At 43.6% G+C, this 6,941-nt stretch overlaps 1 protein-coding gene across 2 annotated transcripts in view; it reads right to left on the reverse strand.

The window, feature by feature from the left end:
• Positions 1-6,941, reverse strand: part of Myo1d (myosin ID) — a 307,808-nt gene that overhangs the window by 291,344 nt on the left and 9,523 nt on the right. The window contains exon 1 of one of the 2 annotated variants that reach the window (XM_031353809.1): positions 1,831-2,128. The exons of the other annotated variant lie outside the window; for it this stretch is intronic. The gene's annotated coding sequence lies outside the window, so the exon portion shown is untranslated. Of the gene's footprint in view, positions 1-1,830; positions 2,129-6,941 lie in introns of those variants that run through there. 2 annotated transcript variants of the gene reach the window in all.

The raw sequence follows: 6,941 nt of genomic DNA on the forward strand, positions 1-6,941 counted from the left end.
GTTGTGAGCCACCATGTGGTTGCTGGGATTTGAACTCAGGACCTTCAGAAGAACAGTCGGTGCTTTTACCCGCTGAGCCATCTTATCAGCCAGGTTACTCTTGAAAGAAAGAAAGAAAGAAAGAAAGAAAGAAAGAAAGAAAGAAAGAAAGGAAGAAAGGAAGAAAGGAAGAAAGGAAGAAAGAAAGAGAAAGAGAGAAGAAGAAGAAGAAGAAGAAGAAGAAGAAGAAGAAGAAGAAGAAGAAGAAGAAGAAGAAGAAGAAAGGAAGGACAGACAGGAAGAAAGAAAACATGGTAGTCATCACTCTTTCAAAGGCTCCTTAATGCTACCAAAAAGCACATCATGCTACATAAGAAAGCAGTTTACAAAACTATACATTAAGTAGAAAGAGTCCAAATTTTACATGTTATTAGTAATTCTTTGAGAATTTCATACATGTATGCAATGTATTTTCATTATATTCACCCCTACTTCTCCCTAACTCCTCCCAGATCCACCCCAACCCTTCCCAATTGTGCATCTTCCCTCTTTAAAAAAACATGTGCCCACTGAGTACACTTTGTACTGCGAATACACTCATCCACTAGAGCATGTTGACCTGCCAGGGGCCATACTCTTAAAAAGATTCCAAATTCTGAGGTGAATATACTTACATATGTATAAAAAATTACAAAGGAAATATATCAAAGTATTAACAAGAATGGTACATATAGATACACACAGTATGTGTGCTCATACATATGGAAACTAGAGGTCAATGTCAACTGTCTTTCTTTATAACATTCTGTTTTGTTTTGTTTTGTTTTGTTTTAGATAGTCTCAATGACTCCAGGCTTCACCCAGTTGACTAGGTTAGCCAGTGAGTTCCGGGGTCTGCTTGCCTCTGCATTCTTTCTTTCCCATCTGGCCAGTGTTAAGTTTACAGACACACATCACTGGGGATCTACTCAGCTCTTTGTGCTTGTGAGGCAGGCATTTTACTCAGAGTCATCTTCCTCCTCCAAAGTGTGTGTTCGGGTGTGTGTGTGTGTGTTTGTATGTGTGTGTGTGTGTGTGTGTAAAATGTAATTTTTAAAATTAAGAACCTGGATACAGACTGGGTATGCTGGTGCATGCTTTTAATCCTAGCACTCCGGAGGGACAGACAGGAATTTGAGACCATCCTGATCTACACAGTGAGTTCCAGGAACAGCCAGGGCTAAGAACCTGGACACAGAAAATAAAACAACATACAGCATGGTAAAATTGATGGGAGAGGCCTACTCTTAGGATGCAAGAACAAAAAACACAAGATGAAGGGTACACGTGACTATTAAACAACTAAAGTAAACGAAACGGCAAACAGTGACTACTTGCCTGTTGAATTTGTTAATATTCCAGTCTGCTCACATTACAGCCATGCCCCATTCTGCTTCACCAAAGCACAACCCTGGGATGCAAACACACTTGCATGGATAGTGGTTGCTGACCTGACTGAACACAAGAATCACCTGGGCTTCGTAAGACTTGGGAACCGGTCTCTAGGAAATGGAGCTCAGAAGTCTCTCTGAAGCCTGGCACTTCTCATACAACCCCGGCTCGGAACAGCACCTGTCTAGGACAAACTGAACCAACGTTAAAGAAGTTCCTGTTCATCTAAAGTTTCAGATAAAACAGGAGCCTGGGAGGTAGAAGATGCAAATGGGAGCACGGCAGCTGCTTGCCAAGAGGCAGCAAGCAATCAAAATGCTCAGAGCATGGAAAATTCCACTCATAAGTTTGGTTTGCTCAGCCACACACATAATCCAAATGCCAAGGGCAGGAATAAGTTTCAAGTGGCACCGCACCTACCTAGAACTCAGCCTCCTGAACCAGCATTACCAAAGCAATAAAAAGGGTTCTCCAAGAAGACAAGACACAGGCTCATTAAAACTCATATCTCACAACTGACAGTGAGACCTATCTCATCAGAACACACGTCTCTCTCTCCACTCCCTTCTAATGTGCCTGTCTGACTGCCAGGTCCAGGGTAGATTAGATTTGTACAGTAAGAGAGGAGAGAAGATTAGAGGGGGTTGGGGGGGGGGACAGCATGAAACAAATCATGGAGACTTAACCATATACATCAACCAGGGGGTGGGGAGAGAAATTACATAAAACAGTGGTTTGAAAACAACTGTTCAAAAGTACGGCCAGGATGATGATTTCACTAAGGAAAAAGTAAAATCATATCTTTATATTTTCCTCTAGGAAGCAAAACAGAGAGAGCATTCACACCTGAGCACCAGAGACGTGTCGAGAATGAACAATCCAGTTGGGCACGGTGGTGCACACCTCTAATCTCAGCACGCAGAAGGCAGAGGCAGGTGGATCTATCTAGGCGTTCCAGGACATCAGGGCTACATAGTGAGACTCTACATCTCACCTGGAAACAGCCTTGTACTGGAGGGATCATTCAAGGTTAAAGGCTAGGCTGTACAAGCTCTAGGAACCAAAGCACTGAGCGCTGCAGCCATGGAGAGCCATGGAGAGCCATGGAGAGCCACGGAGCTCTGCTGTCTCCTTGGTTTGATGTTGTATATTCACTACAGCTTTTGCTTTTGGTTGGGAGGTTCTGTTTTGTTTTGGGGTGTGTGTGTGGCGGGGGGAGTGTGTGTGTGTGTCTAATTTCTGGGTGCATGTATTGATGAGCCTAAAGCTCCAAATCTGTAGCAGTAATTTATAAGCTGCCTTATTTGTTTATATGTTTTAAAGGTTCTCTTATTAAGAATTTAGAGAAGGATAACAGAACTAGCTAATTCAACCTAATATTTAGGATTGTTCTGATAATAAACTTAAAATAGCCCAGATAGCTCTGTAAGTCAGAACTGAAACAAGACCAATGGTCTTGTCAATCAAAACAAGTCAAAGTGTTTTCAATGGCGTTAGACTTTTTTTTTAAATTGGTTACGGCATTTTTCCTAATCGGAGCTGCATACAAAGTAGCAGTATGAGATAAGCCAGCAGCCTCAGACAGCTCCAGATGATCCTCCATTGTCCAAGTCCTCAAAGCTAACTTTGTGGTCACAGAAAGAAAATTGTTTGAGTTTCTCTTGGTGTTTGCTTCATTGTTTTAGGTTAAACCATTTTTTTTTAAACCAATTCAATCGCTTCTATTGCTTGTGTGAACCTTCTATGTAAAGGGTAAATTGGTTTTTTTGGTTTTTTTAACTCAAGATAGTAATATAATCATGGGAGAGATATGGAAAGGAGAAATTAAAAGAAAGCTATGTTTGTTTCTCCATATGCCTTTCCATCTATTCCAGAAGGACATATTGCATGCAACATATCATAACTTTGTACCAGCCTGTGGCTCCTCTAGGAAAAATTTTGCTCAGCGGTAAGCAGTCTTTTTAGTAAAGCAAAAGAACCATGTTAGAGTTAATGCTTGAATCCCACTTAAGTGAGACCTATTGCTATGTTGTGAGTTGCTTAGACTGTATGGAGATGAAAGGACTTCTAGTTCGTCAGAATGGCAACATCAGTGAAGCAGCTATGTGGGGACTCTAAGGTGGGGTGCCTTCACAGAAGAGCTAGAACATGGAGGGGCTCAAAGGGGGCAAAGTATGGACAAGGGGCCAGCTGATGGCCTTCATACACTTTTCCAACTATCCAAGCCCCTTACTGAGATTCTTCGCCCTGCTTTCCACAAGTAGACCATTCTATTTCATCAGGATATGCTGGAAGCCATGATCTAACTTACAGGCTATCTCAGAACCATCTCCCACCCACAGTGTCGTGATCACAGTACACAAGTGTCTGGGTGCTGACTTTTAGAACTTCAGTAATTGAGTATAAGATAAAGGGAGATTTCCTGTTCCATGTCCTAGACTCAAAGATGACCAGAAACTGTATTTATGCTAAGTTTTCCTTGCCAACTCTCCCTTGTCACAAGGACTTGCCTCCCCAATAAACTGAGCTACAATGCCATACACACCCCTTCACAACGGCATTTAGCAGTCCATCCCAGATCTGCCTCATCAGCACCATAAAGCAAACTCACTTCTTAGGAATGAAAACTCCAGTCCCTTATTCCAGTGGAGGGCCACACGCAGGCAAGAAATAGTGGGTAATCAGACTTAGGCCAATGTACACTAATGTGCCTGGGTTGCCTCAGAAATATATTATTCCAGAAGAGGGGGAGGGGAGAAGCCTGCATTACATGGCCCAGAGTAGCTTTTAATTCAGGGTCATCCTTCTGCCTCCGGTTCACGAGGGCTGGGATTATAAGTCCAAGTCACTGGGCCTGACAGTATGTGACTTTCTAAGAGAATTTTTTTATCAATCCAACTTTATCAGTTTTTATCAATCAATCTCTAATTGGAAGACAGCATAAGAGAAGACTGAAAAGGTGTAGACATTGTGGAGGAAATAGCAGCATGGCTATCCACACCGAGAATAGGTAGACACAGAGCCTCCCATCTGGGAGGTTTAGGCAAGAAGGCAGCAGGGAAAAATCAGTTTCCAGATGTGAGACAGCTCTTTTCCATCAAGGGTTTGCTTAGGTTGTGCCTCATCAGAATATGCCCAAGCCATTTCCAATCTCAATTCTCAATCCTCTCTGGCCAGTAATCTATACATATGCACAGCTCTTATGTTGTCAGCAATTCTTTTTAAAAATATGGTTGGTGTTGAGTCCTTCTGTCTAGGGAGTACTTACAATGATAAATTATCTGCTCTGTTTACTTGGGCTCCATATTTCATTTCTCACTGACTCATTTATTTATGCATCCTTTACCCAATAGGCTCTCAAAGAGTGACTTCCAAAAGAAAGTCCCAGTCCAGTCCTCAGCACAGTGCTCAGCAAGAGCCAAGTGGTGCCCAGCTTAAAGCTGGAGAGTCTATGGAAACCGTGGAGAGCCCACAGTTAAATAAGGAAATTTATCACGCGGCTATCAGTGCCTTGATTTGAGGGTCACTGTTACCAACTCGTGTGAGAGCAGAGAACATGGTGCACAGAATAAAATACAGCAGCAGTTTTTGCTGTGAAGAGTTTAATATGATTTTCAGGAAGTGAACAGTAGTACTCCTGTAGAAGCGGTCATGTTTCAGGTGGCAGTTACACGATGCTCTGAGCAAGGCCAGGAAATGTTCAGTCCAAGAGGCTGGACCATGGGGCTAAGCATTCACCAAACACCTGCTATATTCTGGCCCCTATTAGGAGGTTTTCAGATGCTATCATTCGATTTCACAATAGCCCATCACTCCCACCAGGGAGGCTCAGGGGAGCCAGGTAGAATGTGGGAAACACCTTGCTTTCCACAAAGTAACCATAATTCCTTCCAGGACCTTTTTCATCCTTGCCTCTCAGATAAAACCAAAACAAATGACTCCTCTATTTTACTGGGGGAGGAAGAAGAACACAGCTACTCCAGCACCCACACAGGCAAGGAGGGCAAGGCAACACGAAAAGCAGCAGGGAAGAGTCAACAGGAATTAAGTGGGTAAACTGAGCCCTGACCAGACCCTTTCCACACTGATGATGTTATCCCAGTAACCCTAGAAGCCGATCACTATCCATATACACACACGAAGGCCTAGGGAACCTAAGTCATAATGCTAGGAGGAGGCAAAGGAAAGCTGAGATTGGGAGTTGGATCAGGCAGGCCTCAAAGCCTGTGTGTTCTCTCTCCCCCTCTGTGGCAAGCACACTTTCTCTTCTCCTCTTTCCACACAAATGCCCCTAAACTAAAGTGTGGAAAACATAGGTCTCTTCAAGAACCCTACCCAATAATTACAGAGCAGTTAGATGAAAGAAGCATGTTTCCCCCAGGAAATAAAGCTGTCAAATCAATCAAGGGATTTAAACGACAATTAGAATGAGGCTTACCCTCTCACTCCAACCTATGAATAGAGTTGACATTTTGAGTGATGTCAGTAGGTTGCATGAATGGGAGAAGCTACGATAGGGGCTGAAGCTCCTGAGGACCACAGAAATTCCCCTCTCAATGAACTCAGCAATGGCTGGGCAATACCACAATGGCCCAATCCTGTCTTTAGGGAATTATCAGAAAATGGGGGCTGGTCTTTGAGCAGGGTTCTGTTTGCTGGGTTGGCTCAGACGGCAGTGAGAACTAGCGTATGTGGAGCAGCTAGCTCTCCACATAAGGCCAGCTCAGTGCAGAAATGGACGCAGATCATTAAGTAAATGTGTTCATCCATACCAAATGCACCAGTCCTGCTCAAAGGCAAGCAAATCTAAGAGTCAATCCCTTCAAAAGCCTGTAATGAAAGTAACCAGTAGTGACTTCTCAGTGCTTGATCCCATCCACATCTGGCTCTGTTTGGGAGCTAAACTCAGCAGAAGTCTACAGGGTCAAGAAATGACCCTGAATAAAAATAGCCTTGGAAGTCTGTCACAGAGGAGAGGAAACAAGGCGGTGGGGTGATTCACTCCAAATGGCAGCTCCAAAACCCAAATTCCCATTTTTGTTCCAATCTGAAGCCAATGTGCAAAACAGGCACAGAGCAAACTGTCCGTTTCCAAAAGCAGTTGCCAAAGAATTTTATATGGAAGCCAAAAGGATTTAGTGTGCCATTCACCTCTTCTCTAAGCCTAAGAAGGAAGAACTTGAACTGAAGCACTGAACCTATGGTGGGTTCCCGGTGTGTGAAGACCACCCAGGGTCTGGTAAGGAAGGAAAACTTTGTTCGCCAAAGTTTCCAATGACCAAATGGTGTGGGTACAGGAGTTCTATGGGAACATGAGTCCCTGGCTGCTCTGCCTGTTTGTTTCCTAACTTCTCCCTTCCCCAGCACATAATTAAGGATAACACTGAGAGGGGTATATGCTTTTTATGGTTTTTGCAGGTGAGGGTGGTACCAGAGATTGGAGTCTCTGCCTGCTAGGCAAACACTCTACTGAGCTACAGCCTAGCTTTCTCTTTTGGTTTTGGGTGTTTGCTTTTGGAGTGGGGGGGGGG

Source organism: Mastomys coucha, unplaced genomic scaffold (assembly GCF_008632895.1).
Source record: "Mastomys coucha isolate ucsf_1 unplaced genomic scaffold, UCSF_Mcou_1 pScaffold5, whole genome shotgun sequence".
Classification (NCBI taxonomy): domain Eukaryota; kingdom Metazoa; phylum Chordata; class Mammalia; order Rodentia; family Muridae; genus Mastomys; species Mastomys coucha.